Here is a 17,089-nt window from a genome sequence, read left to right as displayed (position 1 = left end):
GGAAAATAATTGCTCAAATGATTCCCAAAATAGTCATGTCTGTCTTTAGAATATACCATGAGTTTTTTGCAAAAATGTTTCCTCTTTAATTATGTTTATTCTAAGCTACATTAAGGGTATATTGTAATTACTTTGTATACCTTCTCCTCTTACCATTTTATGAAATAGGTGGTGAGTGAAAAGAGGAGGAAGGAGAGGTGAGAGAGAGAGGAAGAAGACCAGCTCACAGGTGGGTGATTAGAAGGAGACAGTATACAAGAAATGTCACAGATAATATCACATACAATTAACTGAAAGCTCATTTTACGGAGAAATGTTTATTCTACAAATAGAATCCTTTTTCAATACCACACCCATCAACTAGGTTGAATGTGTTTAATCCATATGTAATATATTTGTGAATTATGACTGCGAATTTGCTAAGTAGAGAAAGAGTAAAAGCCTCACAAAATGTAGAGTCAAAGATCTGAGAGGTTTACAAAGTATTCTTCATGTCAGGCTGGAGTATTCTTCTAAGCAGGTTGCAGTCAAACTCATGAGAAATTGTAGTCTAACATATGACACCTAATTTTGGTGGAGAAAATTGAAACCAAAATCGACATCAACATAAAAGCTAAAGATACCAGGGGAGCCTGAGTGGCTCAGTCGGTTAAGTGTCCACCTCTTAGTTTCGGCTCAGTCACAATCCCATGGTTTCATGAGTTTCAGCCCCTCATGGGGCTCTGTACTGACAGTGCGGAGTCTGCTTGGGATTCTCTCTTTCTCCTCTTTCTCTGCCCCTCCCCTGCTCATGCTGTCTCTGCCTCTCTCAAAAATAAATAAACTTAAAAAAAAAAGCTGAAGGTATCATTGTTTACCCTGCACTTTTACACTTTTCCTCTACAAAGCACATTGTAAATGTCAATTAATCCTCAGATTTTGAGTCTCTTTTTACGTAAAGGAATAATGTTAATTGATTAACATTAACTTTGAAATGTCATACACACAGTGAAGAATATACGGAAGGATAAGTTATATCCACAACATTAAGAGAGCTACCCCTATCATTGACAAGATGCATACCCACACACAATACAATCAAAAATATAACAAAAAGTAAAATATAGTGAAGATTAAACTGTAGTAAAATGATGAATATATTAAGAAGGGAAGGGAAGAGAGTAAGAAAGGATCAATTAAACAAACAGGAAAGAAACATATTTTTCAAGTATAATCTGATATTTGCATAATGTCTTCTTCCACCAGAAGTTAGGTTGCCCCAAATCTTTAAAAACTCATATTAATCCAAAAACTAAATTCTAAGAATTAGAGATTTCTACTTCTGGTCAAAATGGAATAAGAGGGACTGAATTTACTCTCCTGTATAAATGACAAAAAAAAAAAAAAAAGAAAGAAAGAAAAGAAAAGAAAAGAAAATCTGGACAAAATATGTGAAACAATTATTTTTTGAAGACTCTGAGCCCTGGATGACATAAAATCATAATCATCAAGAGAGAAGAAACAAACTTGAAAGTGTTTCCATGCTGTGGTAGAGGAGAGGAGAATCCAGGAGAAATATGACAGATTCCCTGAACTGAGGAGTTGGAGCTGAAAATCTGGGGAAATCAAGATGGCTAGAATTCACAGGAAAAAGTAACAGAGAAGTGTACATAAATACATACATACATACATACATACATACATACATACATAATAAGTAGGTAATAAGAGAGAGATAGAACTCCAAAAATCAGAGAGTAGCCATTGACTATTTTGCTAAGCACAGATCAGTTTGAGAGTGAAGTACTACCTGGCCATAAAAAGAATGCCCTAAAACGATGAGAAGAAAGTACCTGAAACACAAAGCCAGAAATAATGCCTGTTCCCACCAGTCAGACCGCAAAATCTCACCATTCACGGAGCGCTTGGTAGAGTACTAAGAATGACCTTGCCTCAGTAATATGGAGTAATTAGCCCCAAACCCACAAAACTCTAGTTCTGCTGAATGAATTTTAAAAGTAAGACCTGAAAGAATGAAACTAACTGTAAGTGACTTAGCTGGGCCCCAGAAGAAAGTGCAAGAACATTTATAGGATTCTGTCTTCTTTCCCTCCAGATCAGTATCTTTCTGGAACTTCCTGAAATCCCAAATGTGAATCATGTTCTGTATCTTTGACTAAATACAAAAACTGCACCAATTTTTCCTCCTTCTCCATAGTCATGCCCCATGTGATATGAATTTCCCATTCCTCCCCCATCAAGAGATGGAGTTTATTTCCCCCACAGTCTTCCTTATAACTTTTTTCTGGCCAACAGTATGTCGCAGAAATGATGGTATGCCATTTCTGTCTTAGCCTTAAGACTTCTTGCTTCCACTCTCTTTCAAAACACTGTCATCAACACCACTTGTCAACAACAAGTTAGGACTAGACTGCTGAAAAGATCCTTTGGAACAGAGCCAGTCACCCCAGTGAGGCTAGCCCAGGTCATCCAACAGCTAGATGACCACTAGACACATGAATTTTCTCAGCTGAGAAAGGATGTACTGCCCAACCAAGCCTAATAAAGATCAACAGAACTTTTCAATTAACTCACAGGCCTGAGATTAAAAGATAATGTTTACGTATGCCACTGAAATTTTGTACTTATTTGTTATGCAGTATTATTGTGGCACTAGATAACATGCTTAGACCAATTAAATCAAGGGTCCTAATATAAGATATTGCCAAACTTCTAGTGAGGAGAACTTCTCAGACATTCTGGGATAAGTGGAAGGCCAACCTACCCAGAATTCATCAAAGACCATTAGGGGGCCCTGTTGCCTAACTACAGACACCAGCTAAAGGACCAAGATATTTTGCCCTTTATAATCCCATTCTTAAAAAACAACTGTATTTTAAAACTGGGAGAAATTCTAAAATTGCAGTTCCTCACTTTACAGTAGAAGACAGTAGAGCAGAGAGGTTATAACTTGCTGGAAGTCATACAGTAAGTGACTTACTGAAGTGTTTTTACCATGTTGTACAGCCCCTCAATAAACAAATGTGGAGGCATTAAAAACTTAACAAACTACACCTATGTATTTGAGTCAGTTAAGTACTTGTAATAGCCAATAACACTGTTAAAAATTTATTCAAGACTTAGGGGTGCCTGGGTGGCTCAGTGGATTAAGCATCCGACTCTTGGTTTCAGTTCAAGTCATGATCTCACAGTTCCTGGGTTCAAGTCTTTGTCGGGCTCCACGCTGACAGTGCGAAGACTGCTTGGGATTCTCTCTCTCTCCCTCTCTCTACCCCTCCCTGGCTCTCTCTCTCTCTCTCTCTCTCTCTCTCTCTCAAAATAAATAAATAAATGAACTTAAAAAAATGCTTATTCAAGACTTGGAAATCAGAAAGGACTACAGCATATTCTTTCAATGTCATATGGAGCATTGTTTAATAAGCCCACCCAAGGATTATTAAGCATGTAGGGGAATTTACTTGACCTTGATTTTGCTGTGTAATATTGGATTCAAGTGCAAACACTGTGGACTTTAACTTGTAGACTCCAGTCCAGTAGAAAAGATCACTGTTGCCCGGTATGATATTAATTACTTCTATATCTAACCTGGTATTTATCCTAGCACTCTTTTTCTTTGAAGTGACTACTTTTAGTCCTGAAAAAGATTTCAAACCAGTTTTACTATTTATGTGGTTCCCTTATTAATTAATGAGTTGGACAAAACTTTGACAGATGTCCATTTCATGTTTGTATGAGTTCTATTTTCAACATTTATTTATTTTTGGGACAGAGAGAGACAGAGCGTGAACGGGGGAGGGGCAGAGAGAGAGGGAGACACAGAATCAGAAACAGGCTCCAGACTCTGAGCCATCAGCCCAGAGCCCGACGCGGGGCTCGAACTCACGGACCGCGAGATCGTGACCTGGCTGAAGTCAGACGCTTAACCGACTGCGCCACCCAGGTGCCCCGATTTTCAATGGTTTAAAAATTATATTCAGGCCACATATACTATTATATTCTCATGACATCTACTATCATGACATCTACTATAAATATCACAGAAATTAAGCATAGACTTGAAGAATATGCCTAGAAAAAAAGAACTGACCCAAAGCAAAAGAGATAGGATCAGTCTAAAGTGACTGGAAAAAAAGAATCATAAACACAAGTAGACATTTGACTGATACCACCACTCACCAATCTGGTTCTTCACCTACATTCAAACCACCCTGTTCCAGGAGAAGCTAAGAGTATTGTTTTATTCCTCACCCAAGTGTACGTATTTATCTGAAGGATACAAAAATGCTGATTCGAAGGGGCACATGCACCCCAATGTTTATGTCAACAATAGCCAAATTATGGAAATAGCCCAAATTTCCAGGGACTGGTGAATGGATAAAGAAAATGTGGAGGACCTTGAGGAAGATGGCGGCGTAGGAGGACGCTGGGCTCACCGCGCGTCCTGCTGATCACTTAGATTCCACCTACACCTGCCTAAATAACCAGAAAACCACCAGAGGATTAGCAGAACGGAGTCGCCGGAGCCAAGCGCAGACGAGAGGCCCACGGAAGAGGGTAGGAAGGGCGGCGAGGCGGTGCGCGCTCCACGGACTGGCGGGAGGGAGCCAGGGCGGAGGGGCGGCTCGCCGGCCAAGCAGAGCCCCCGAGTCTGGCTTGCAAAAAGCGGAGGGGCCTGACGGACTGTGTTCCGACAGCAAGCGCGACTTAGCGTCTGGGAAGTCATAAGTTAACAGCTCTGCTCAGAAAGCGGGAAGGCTGGAGGACAAAGGGAAGGAGAGCTGCTGAGCCCCCGGACGACAGAGCTCAGTTTGGTGGGGAACAAAGGCGCTCGCCAGCGCCATCTTCCCCGCCCATCCCCCAGCCAAAATCCCAAAGAGAACCAGTTCCTGCCAGGGAACTTGCTCACTCCGCGCAAACACCCAACTCTGCGCTTCTGCGGAGCCAAACCTCCGGCAGCGGATCTGACTCCCTCCTGCTGCCACAGGGCCCCTCCTGAAGTGGATCACCTAAGGAGAAGCAAGCTAAGCCTGCCCCTCCTGCCCCTGTGCACCTTGCCTACCCACCCCAGCTAAGACGCCAGATCCCCAGCATCACAAGCCTGGCAGTGTGCAAGTAGCCCAGACAGACCACCCCACCCCAAAGTGAATCCCGCCCCTAGGAGAGGGGAAGAGAAGGCACCCACCAGTCTGACTGTGGCCCCAGCGGTGGGCTGGGAGCAGACATCAGGTCTGACTGCGGCTCCGCCCACCAACTCCAGTTATACACCACAGCACAAGGGAAGTGCCCTGCAGGTCCTCACCACGCCAGGGACTATCCAAAATGACCAAGCGGAAGAATTCCCATCAGAAGAATCTCCAGGAAATAACAACAGCTAATGAGCTGATCAAAAAGGATTTAAATAATATAACAGAAAGTGAATTTAGAATAATAGTCATAAAATTAATCGCTGGGCTTGAAAACAGTATAGCTGACAGCAGAGAATCTCTTGCTACAGAGATCAAGGGACTAAGGAACAGTCACGAGGAGCTGAAAAACGCTTTAAACGAAATGCATAACAAAATGGAAACCACCACGGCTCGGATTGAAGAGGCAGAGGAGAGAATAGGTGAACTAGAAGATAAAGTTATGGAAAAAGAGGAAGCTGAGAAAAAGAGAGATAAAAAAATCCAGGAGTATGAGGGGAAAATTAGAGAACTAAGTGATACACTAAAAAGAAATAATCTACGCATAATTGGTATCCCAGAGGAGGAAGAGAGAGGGAAAGGTCCTGAAGGGGTACTTGAAGAAATAATAGCTGAGAACTTCCCTGAACTGGGGAAGGAAAAAGGCATTGAAATCCAAGAGGCACAGAGAACTCCCTTCAGACATAACTTGAATCGATCTTCTGCACGACATATCATAGTGAAACTGGCAAAATACAAGGATAAAGAGAAAATTCTGAAAGCAGCAAGGGGTAAACGTGCCCTCACATATAAAGGGAGACCTATAAGACTCGTGACTGATCTCTCTTTTGAAACTTGGCAGGCCAGAAAGAATTGGCACGAGATTTTCAGTGTGCTAGACAGAAAAAATATGCAGCCGAGAATCCTTTATCCAGCAAGTCTGTCATTTAGAATAGAAGGAGAGATAAAGGTCTTCCCAAACAAACAAAAACTGAAGGAATTTGACACCACTAAACCAGCCCTACAAGAGATCCTAAGGGGGACCCTGTGAGACAAAGTACCAGAGACATCACTACAAGCATAAAACATACAGACATCACAATGACTCTAAACCCATATCTTTCTATGATAACACTGAATGTAAATGGATTAAATGCGCCAACCAAAAGACATAGGGTATCAGAATGGATAAAAAAACAAGACCCATCTATTTGCTGTCTACAAGAGACTCATTTTAGACCTGAGGACACCTGTAGATTGAGAGTGAGGGGATGGAGAACAATTTATCATGCGACTGGAAGCCAAAAGAAAGCTGGAGTAGCCATCCTTATATCAGACAAACTAGACTTTAGATTAAAGGCTGTAACAAGAGATGAAGAAGGACATTATATAATAGTGACAGGGTCTATCCATCAGGAAGAGCTAACAATTATAAATGTCTATGCTCCGAATACCGGAGCGCCCAAATATATAAAACAATTACTCATAAACATAAGCAACCTTATTGGGAAGAATGTGGTAATTGCAGGGGACTTTAACACCCCACTTACAGAAATGGATAGATCATCTAGACACACGGTCAATAAAGAAACAAGGGCCCTGAATGAGACATTGGATCAGATGGACTTGACAGATATATTTAGAACTCTGCATCCCAAAGCAACAGAATATACTTTCTTCTCGAGTGCACATGGAACATTCTCCAAGATAGATCATATACTGGGTCACAAAACAGCCCTTCATAAGTTTACAAGAATTGAAATCATACCATGCATACTTTCAGACCACAATGCTATGAAGCTTGAAATCAACCACAGAAAAAAGTCTGGAAAAACTCCAAAAGCATGGAGGTTAAAGAACACCCTACTAACGAATGAGTGGGTCAACCAGGCAATTAGAGAGGAAATTAAAAAATATATGGAAACAAACGAAAATGAAAATACACCAATCCAAACGCTTTGGGACGCAGCGAAGGCAGTCCTGAGAGGAAAATACATTGCAATCCAGGCCTATCTCAAGAAACAAGAAAAATCCCAAATACAAAATCTAACAGCACACCTAAAGGAAATAGAAGCAGAACAGCAAAGGCAGCCTAAACCCAGCAGAAGAAGAGAAATCATAAAGATCAGAGCAGAAATAAACAATATAGAATCTAAAAAAACTGTAGAGCAGATCAATGAAACCAAGAGTTGGTTTTTTGAAAAAATAAACAAAATTGACAAACCTCTAGCCAGGCTTCTCAAAAAGAAAAGGGAGATGACCCAAATAGATAAAATCATGAATGAAAATGGAATTATTACAACCAATCCCTCAGAGATACAAACAATTATCAGGGAATACTATGAAAAATTATATGCCAACAAATTGGACAACCTAGAAGAAATGGACAAATTCCTGAACACCCACACTCTTCCAAAACTCAATCAGGAGGAAATAGAAAGCTTGAACAGACCCATCACCAGCGAAGAAATTGAATCGGTTATCAAAAATCTCCCAACAAATAAGAGTCCAGGACCAGATGGCTTCCCAGGGGAGTTCTACCAGACGTTTAAAGCAGAGATAATACCTATCCTTCTCAAGCTATTCCAAGAAATAGAAAGGGAAGGAAAACTTCCAGACTCATTCTATGAAGCCAGTATTACTTTGATTCCTAAACCAGACAGAGACCCAGTAAAAAAAAGAGAACTACCGGCCAATATCCCTGATGAATATGGATGCAAAAATTCTCAATAAGATACTAGCAAATCGAATTCAACGGCATATAAAAAGAATTATTCACCATGATCAAGTGGGATTCATTCCTGGGATGCAGGGCTGGTTCAACATTCGCAAATCAATCAACGTGATACATCACATTAACAAAAAAAAAGAGAAAAACCATATGATCCTGTCAATCGATGCAGAAAAGGCCTTTGACAAAATCCAGCACCCTTTCTTAATAAAAACTCTTGAGAAAGTCGGGATAGAAGGAACATACTTAAAGATCATAAAAGCCATTTATGAAAAGCCCACAGCTAACATCATCCTCAACGGGGAAAAACTGAGAGCTTTTTCCCTGAGATCAGGAACACGACAGGGATGCCCACTCTCACCGCTGTTGTTTAACATAGTGCTGGAAGTTCTAGCATCAGCAATCAGACAACAAAAGGAAATCAAAGGCGTCAAAATTGGCAAAGATGAAGTCAAGCTTTCGCTCTTTGCAGATGACATGATATTATACATGGAAAATCCGATAGACTCCACCAAAAGTCTACTAGAACTGATACATGAATTCAGCAAAGTTGCAGGATACAAAATCAATGTACAGAAATCAGTTGCATTCTTATACACTAACAATGAAGCAACAGAAAGACAAATAAAGAAACTGATCCCATTCACAATTGCACCAAGAAGCATAAAATACCTAGGAATAAATCTAACCAAAGATGTAAAGGATCTGTATGCTGAAAACTATAGAAAGCTTATGAAGGTAATTGAAGAAGATTTAAAGAAATGGAAAGACATTCCCTGCTCATGGTTTGGAAGAATAAATATTGTCAAAATGTCAATACTACCCAAAGCTATCTACACATTCAATGCAATCCCAATCAAAATTGCACCAGCATTCTTCTCGAAACTAGAACAAGCAATCCTAAAATTCATATGGAACCACAAAAGGCCCCGAATAGCCAAAGTAATTTTGAAGAAGAAGACCAAAGCAGGAGGCATCACAATCCCAGACTTTCGCCTCTACTACAAAGCTGTCATCATCAAGACAGCATGGTATTGGCACAAAAACAGACACATAGACCAATGGAATAGAATAGAAACCCCGGAACTAGACCCACAAACGTACGGCCAACTCATCTTTGACAAAGCAGGAAAGAACATCCAATGGAAAAAAGACAGTCTCTTCAACAAATGGTGCTGGGAGAACTGGACAGCAACATGCAGAAGGCTGAAACTAGACCACTTTCTCACACCATTCACAAAAATAAACTCAAAATGGATAAAGGACCTGAATGTGAGACAGGAAACCATCCAAACCTTAGAGGAGAAAGCAGGAAAAGACCTCTCTGACCTCAGCCGTAGCAATCTCTTACTCGACACATCCCCAAAGGCAAGGGAATTAAAAGCAAAAGTGAATTCCTGGGACCTTATGAAGATAAAAAGCTTCTGCACAGCAAAGGAAACAACCAACAAAACTAAAAGGCAACCAACGGAATGGGAAAAGATATTTGCAAATGACATATCGGACAAAGGGCTAGTATCCAAAATCTATAAAGAGCTCACCAAACTCCACACCCGAAAAGCAAATAACCCAGTGAAGAAATGGGCAGAAAACATGAATAGACACTTCTCTAAAGAAGACATCCGGATGGCCAACAGGCACATGAAAAGATGTTCAGCGTCGCTCCTTATCAGGGAAATACAAATCAAAACCACACTCAGATATCACCTCACGCCAGTCAGAGTGGCCAAAATGAACAAATCAGGAGACTATAGATGCTGGAGAGGATGTGGAGAAACGGGAACCCTCTTGCACTGTTGGTGGGAATGCAAATTGGTGCAGCCGCTCTGGAAAGCAGTGTGGAGGTTCCTCAGAAAATTAAAAATAGACCTACCCTATGACCCAGCAATAGCACTGCTAGGAATTTATCCAAGGGACACAGGAGTACTGATGCATAGGGGCACTTGTACCCCAATGTTCATAGCAGCACTCTCAACAATAGCCAAATTATGGAAAGAGCCTAAATGTCCATCAACTGATGAATGGATAAAGAAATTGTGGTTTATATACACAATGGAGTACTACGTGGCAATGAGAAAAAATGAAATATGGCCTTTTGTAGCAACGTGGATGGAACTGGAGAGTGTGATGCTAAGTGAAATAAGCCATACAGAGAAAGACAGATACCATATGGTTTCACTCTTATGTGGATCCTGAGAAACTTAAGAGAAACCCATGGGGGAGGGGAACAAAAAAAAAAAAAAAAAAAAAAAAAGAGGTTAGAGTGGGAGAGAGCCAAAGCATAAGAGACTGTTGAGAACTGAGAACAAACTAAGGGTTGATGGGGGGTGGGAGGGAGGAGAGGGTGGGTGATGGGTACTGAGGAGGGCACCTTTTGGGATGAGCACTGGGTGTTGTATGGAAACCAATTTGACAATAAATTTCATATATAAATAAAAAAAAAAAAAAAAAAAAAAAAAAAAGAAAATGTGGTATATATATACACAATGGAATACTACTTAGTGATGAAAAAGAATGAAATCTTGCCATTTGCAACAATGTGGATGGAACTAGAGGGTATTATGCTAAGCAAAATAAGTCAGAGAAAGACAGATATCATAGGATTTCACTCATATGTGGAATTTGAGAAACACAGCAGATGAACATAGGGGAAAGGAAGGAAAAATAAGATAAAACCAGAGGGGGAGGCAGACCATAAGAGACTGGAGGGGAGGTGGGTGGGGGGGTGGGCTAAATATGTGATGGGCTTTAAGGAGAGCACTTTTCGGGATGCGCACTGGGTGTCATAATGAAGAGATGAATCACTGGGTTCTACTCCTGAAGCCAAAACTACACAGTTAGTTAGTGTTAACTAACTTGAATTTAAATTAAAAACAAATAGAAAAAAGAATCAAAGAAGCAAGAGACTTTATGAAAATGGAGGGAGCAGCAGGAAGTGTGCCACTAGGATTACCACTCCAAAACAAAGACCAAATCTTTCTGTTTTTTCTCGGTTTAAAAGTATTAGTGAGCTTTTAGACTATAAAGACTACCTTATTAATCACTGTAGGCAAATGCACACAGCAGGCACCTACTTCATTTTTTAATAATTTTTATTGAAATGGATATATTACAGAATCAGGATTCTTTTCAAATGAAAGTAATTGAAGGAAAAGTATCAAAAATGTTCTGACCTCCAGATTATCATTCCATTGCTTATGGAGCAGATTTCTAGACTACTGCAGATACTGCCTAAGGTGCATGTCACCCTGATGCAACCCCAGGTCTCACTAAGAATGCCTAAGGTGTCTCAATATTCATATATCAGAACACGCATAAAGGAAAGCAGAATTAGACTCATTTGGGGCTTAAATCTTCGCTTTCTGCCAAGTACCCAAACGATACTCAAGTTATTTTGTACCGATTCTCATGGCCTACTACGTAAAAAGTAGTTGTCATTTTCCATGATGACAAACCACAAAAAGAGTGAGAAGTCAACTGACCTACCTGGCACCGGATTCACCAGGAATACTATTCACACAGTCTTCGAACTTTGGAACAACTAACGTGTCAGAGTGATGTAAGGTTGAGACTTGAGTGGCCTCATCACTGTTCAGTCAGTATTCAGCAGACACACAGTGGTTGCAAACAAGAAAGCACCTAGGCTTCATCTGAATTTTAAAAAATGGTTTAGCTTGAAATCATTTTGTCATTAGTCACAACAGCCCAAAGCAAGGAAACTGGTGGGACAGAGATGCGAGGCAGCAGACTCAAACATTACCAACAAATTCAAGCAGCAACAGGCAAACAGGAGCAAATCCAAGCCATTCATCAATCATGACTGTGATCTGACACGATTTCTAGAGAAGTATTATCAACTGCAAAAAGAAAATTCATCTCAATTTATTACTCTAGCAGCAATGAGATAAAGTGACTAAGGCGAGCTTTGCAGAAGACACGCTACATTCATATGGCTCGCTTGAGAAGCTAATGAAGTTTAATAAAATGTAATTTAACCCTTCTAAATTAAAAACAAACAAGGCTAGTAATGAACATGTTTATCTTCCAGAATATCAATGAGTCAAATATTTTTTAAAAAATCCAATAACGGAAAGACATTTATTCCAGGCCATCTGACAGGGCTGCAGGGGTGAGGCACATATCTTATTTAATAAGGAAATAAACAAGTATGGTAGAGCAGTTGAAACTAAACTCCAAGGTAATGATTTACTGAGGACTATCATTAGCGTTTTTAGAAAATGCTGCTGCGTAGAAATGAAAAACATCCCCTCCAAACAAACATGCTAAATATTTCATAAATAGTTACCAGGGGACTCTATCATACATTGAACAGCAAAATGCAGAAAGGAAAATGCTGAGCACTCTATTTATTGTATTTCATTTTCTCCCCATGTTAGCATTTAATTCAATGTTTGTATTTCCATAAGCTATGGAAATACTACTTTCAATATCAGGCACTGGGATAAAGGAAAAAAAAATTATGTCTTCAATTTGAAATTACCAGAGAACAAGAGCTTAAAGGATTCATTCTTTTTCTCTTTACATATTTAGACGTTGAAAGTTTAAAATATTAGGATTTCTTGAAGACATGCAAGGTGGTGGTTACTTTTATTTCCTAGTGATTCCCAGTACTTCTTCCTATTTGTCAAGATTTGTCTATTAAATATATTGCTCTAGCAGAGGAAATCTCTTTGCCAGAGATTTCACTACTTGGAGCAGAAGTTCTCAGCTTGATCAAGTGGACTTGACCAGAACTGCTACCTGGAATTGCTTCAGAAGGTGCATCCACCAATGCTCCCAACATAACCCTAGAGAGGGTAGAGGGCAAAGGACACTCCACTCATTTTATCCGAATGCAAACACTAACCTGCATGAATTTTTTCTTGCTCGTTAACGAGAAGCAGCATTATAGTCATTCTAAATGTTTATAAGAATAATCTGGGAGCTAGTTAAAAACTCAGATCGTATTTGCAGAAAGTCTTATTTATTCGTTATGTTATTGCCAATCATCAGAGATCAGAAATCGGGAAACACTTGCTAAATAATTAGGACTGTGTGCCTCTGAAATCAGACAGACCTGGACACAAGCACTGAATTTGCCATTTGCTAGCGTTGAGATATCTGGCAAGTTACTTAACCTCTCAAAACCTCAAGATCTCAAAATCTTTGCCAAAACAGGAGTTATAATGGTAACTTCCTTATAATGAATAAATAAAATAATACATGTAAGGCACTTACAATGTCCAGCACCTAGTAGGCATCAAATGAACATTACATAGAAATAGTCCAGGAGAAGGCAGATAATGAGATTGTCGTCCCCACAAGAAGGTATATCACGCATAAATAAATCCCCACAGTAAATGAACTTTTAGAAGATATTATCTGTATTTCTATAAAAACATGGCCACCGTTTCTAGTAACTAGAAAGGTGGGAGAACACTGAAGCAAAGGGCAGTCTATGGTGTAGGAGAAAGTCATGAAAAGCATGTTGCCGGCTGAAATGAGAAATAAATATGAGGAAACACAAAATGCACTACAAAGTTAAAATACATATTGGACACAGCAAATGTGGAGTATTAACACTATAGTAAATCCCATAATGTATGATGTAAGACAAATATAAAAAGCTCTTCTGGGAAGTAAATGGCAATAGCAAGAATAGCAACAATGGTTAACTTTTGCTGAGTGGTTCTTCTGCAACTGGAGTTCAGCTGACATGCTTTTAACTAATTAGCTACCACAATCATACATCATGCTCCATGCAGGAAAAACTATAGCCACAAGTATTTCAATGTCCCAAAATGATGTGGGGTCCATAAAAGTATTTCTTGTATTATATCAGATCACTGGTCTCTTTCTGGAATTTTCCAAGTATTAGTGAAGTCTGGAAACTAGTGATCAGGGAAACAGCAAAGACTGCGGAACCACTATATTCCAACCTAGAGGAGGATATTCCTACCACACCCACATACACAGAACACTGGCAACCTCGTTTGGCTGGCCCACTTTCTAAATATAATGGAATATTAAAAAGCATTGTATCTGTGGATATATTGGTCTGGCACCATAGTATCACTCTCTTTTACATCTTATTTTAATTACAGCAGTCAAAAGGACTTTCTTCCGCGTTGAAATTGGATGCAGGAAATGGGGCAGTGAAGGCACTAGACTTGGGATACTAGAAGGCAACAAATGCCAAAGAAGGTAAAATAATCAAAATATTAAGAGGTTTTAATCATTACTGTAGACTGAATGGTGACCCCTCAAAATTCGTATGTTGAAGTCCTAACCACCCACTGTGTGGCTGTATTGGAGACTGAATCTTTAATGAAGTGACCAAGGCTGATTCAGGTCCCAAGGGTCAAGCCCTGATCAGGTAACACTGGTATCCTTACAAAAGAAGAAGAGGCACCAGAGAACTCTTTTTCTCTAACAAAAGAGGCTACAACAAGAAGGCAGCCGTCTACAAGCCAGAAAGAGAGCTCTCACCAAAAACCAAACCTATGGAAACCTTGATCTTGGGTTTTCTAGCCTTTAGAACTATAAGAAAACACATTTCTGTTGTTTAAGCCAATGTTGTTTAAACCTATGTTGTTTTGTTATGATGGCCTAAACAATTATCTAACTTCAATAAAATTCAATTTGAGGCACATATATTTTAAGATTTTTTAAAACAGTGAGTAGTAACTGACCTCATAAGAAAAAAGTAAAACCTAAACAAACTTGCAACTCTCTTTTTAGATATTTTCTTTGTTTCTAGTCTGTTCTCTTCTCTCTTTTACACTGAATATAACTTTCTGAAAATCCCAAATCCTAGATAGAGTTAAGATACAGGACATTCAAAGAAACTGAGATGGCTTTGACAGGAAGGAAGCATTGATTTCTTTGTCATCTTCTTAATTTTTCTTGATGAATAAAAATGCATATATATCTACCATGGATCATCTACAATCTCTTCCTAAACTGTCCTAATTGCCTAGACATAAGATACCTCCATCTTCTCTTCTTTTCACTCACATCTGAGGAATTTGGTGGTTAACTGAGGGTTTAAATCTTCTAGTTTGGACTTAGATCCAGATCCTTCTTAATTAATTAATTAATTAATTAATTAATTAATTTCTTTATTTATTTAAATCTTTGAGTGATAGAACACAAGCAGGAGAAGGGCAGAGAGAGAGGGAGACACAGAATCCAGGCTCCAGGCTCCCAGCTGTCAGCACAGAGCCCAACGCGGGGCTTGAACCCACAAACTGCGAGATCATGACCTGAGCCAAAGTCAGATGCTTAACCGACTGAATCACCCAGGCGCCCCAGCTCCAGATCCTTCTTAACTACCCAATACTTCTCCCTAAGTATTTTTGCCTGTTTTCATATTATAACTTGAATGTATGACCCTGAAGACCACCTTCTCTCTCTGTGTTGTGGATTTCAGAGCATTTATTTGTTTAAATATTGAAAAAGTGTCATTAATAATATAATTTAGAACCTTTATTTTCCACATTTCCAGATTTCTTTAAACCTTAAAAGTAGAGTTAATTTACATAGATATCCGACAAATCACTGCAAAAGAAATCTCACTACATTTTTAAATCCCTAACTTGGGTGGCCAAATCAATTTATTTTTTAAAGCATGCTCATCATCCTGTGGAAATGATCTGCTTCAGCTTCAAAATATTCAGAAAATTACATTTGAACTTCAAAATCATTCAGACAATGCTTTTTCTCTTAATGTAGACTTGTTATGATTTGATCATAACAAAATCGTGCTTTGAGAAATAGCCACCCAGAAGGATTCAGGTTCGTGCCAACCCTCCGGGAGGCTGATATACCAAGTAGTCTGAGTCACAGTTTTATCTGCATTAGCAAAGGCAACAGGGGCACTATCCAAAAAGCAATAATTTATCAAGACCAGATTCTCAGTATACTTCCACTGGAAGGAAACATTTCAAAGCTCAAGCATTGTCAGTCACATCCCTTTGTAAAATCATAGCTATGCAGTGTAAGAAAGCCTTTGATGAGCCAAGAACCTTACCTAAAACAGTCTGAGTTTCTTTGCAATATTAGACAATGTTGGCCTATTGAATCTGAACATTTATAATAGCTCCAATAGATTTATTTTTAGGAGAAAGAGCTCAAGTGCCATGCTTCATCTCTTGCTGGAAGTCAGTAGTAGAAGATTCACGATTAAGCTCATAAGCAATAAAGGACTTATTAAAAGCATTGATTTACCGCATTATGAATTTGCCTAACGTATATGTATTGAGTGTACTGAGTGTCCAATTTTTCAAGGTATTTTGCTGAGCACTGAGAGTACAGAGGTGAAAAAAATACAGCCCTGGCATCTTCTCTCAGGAATTAAAAAAAAGTTATAATAATCAGTAAGTGCTTTAAAGGGAAACTAAAGAAATTAGGAAGTGCATTACCTTTCCTGATTGCTGAGAAAGTAACTTTTAGAAAGAGACATAAACTGAAACTTTAGGAATCAGTGAGGTTTAACCAGGTAAGGAAGGAAGGGGAAAGGAAGGAAGTACCTTATGGCAGTGGGGACAAATTCTGAAGATTTCTCTCAGTAGCATCAAGATAAGGAAGGCTGAGAAACTTCCTTGTCATTAAAATTTGAGATCTTTTGAGGATGTTCTAAAATCTTCCTTTTCTTTTCTTACTTTTATATTGTCTTGAAATGGGCAATTAAGGCAATGCTTTACATTCAGGGCTACTCTAACATAAGTAATGTCTAATACTAATACTTGACAGACAGAGACCATGAATATCCATCAATATCTCTACAATGTATTGAGTGCTTACTAAGGACCCAGTACTACACTAAATGGTTTTCACAAATAACCTCACATATTTCCTGCAATCACCTGTGAGATAGTATTAATAGTCTTATTTTTTCCAATGAGGACACTGAAGCCTAGAAAAGTTAGGTACTTCACTTAAGGTCAGACAGTTAACATGGGTTAGAGCCATGATGTGAATCCCAAACCCACCCACACTTTTAACCACTTCTGGACACTGCCTATAATAATAAGTGCATATGTTAATGGGGTTGAAGGAAAACAGAAAAGAATTTACCTGAAATATGTCCACAACCCAAATCATTATAAATGGCTTGGTTTTTAATTTTATTTACATTTATTTGGTTTCTATCATAAATTAAACACTGTACTATGCTTTGACTCACAAAAAAATC

General features: G+C 39.1%; 1 protein-coding gene and 1 long non-coding RNA gene across 3 annotated transcripts in view; one reads left to right on the top strand and one right to left on the bottom strand.

Moving 5' to 3' along the window:
* The window catches only part of GABRA4 (gamma-aminobutyric acid type A receptor subunit alpha4), an 81,479-nt gene that overhangs the window by 10,293 nt on the left and 54,097 nt on the right, over nucleotides 1-17,089 (bottom strand). The window lies entirely within an intron of this gene.
* Nucleotides 200-17,089, top strand: part of LOC147582016 (uncharacterized) — a 36,539-nt gene continuing 19,649 nt past the window's right edge. For both annotated transcript variants that reach the window (XR_015250485.1, XR_015250486.1), the window contains exon 1: nucleotides 200-229. This is a non-coding gene — a long non-coding RNA (uncharacterized LOC147582016). The remainder of the gene's footprint in view (nucleotides 230-17,089) is intronic.

Source organism: Puma concolor, chromosome B1 (genome assembly GCF_028749965.1).
Source record: "Puma concolor isolate L17-30 chromosome B1, mPumCon1.1.hap2, whole genome shotgun sequence".
NCBI classification, from domain to species: domain Eukaryota; kingdom Metazoa; phylum Chordata; class Mammalia; order Carnivora; family Felidae; genus Puma; species Puma concolor.
This window is presented reverse-complemented; position numbering and strand designations above follow the sequence as displayed.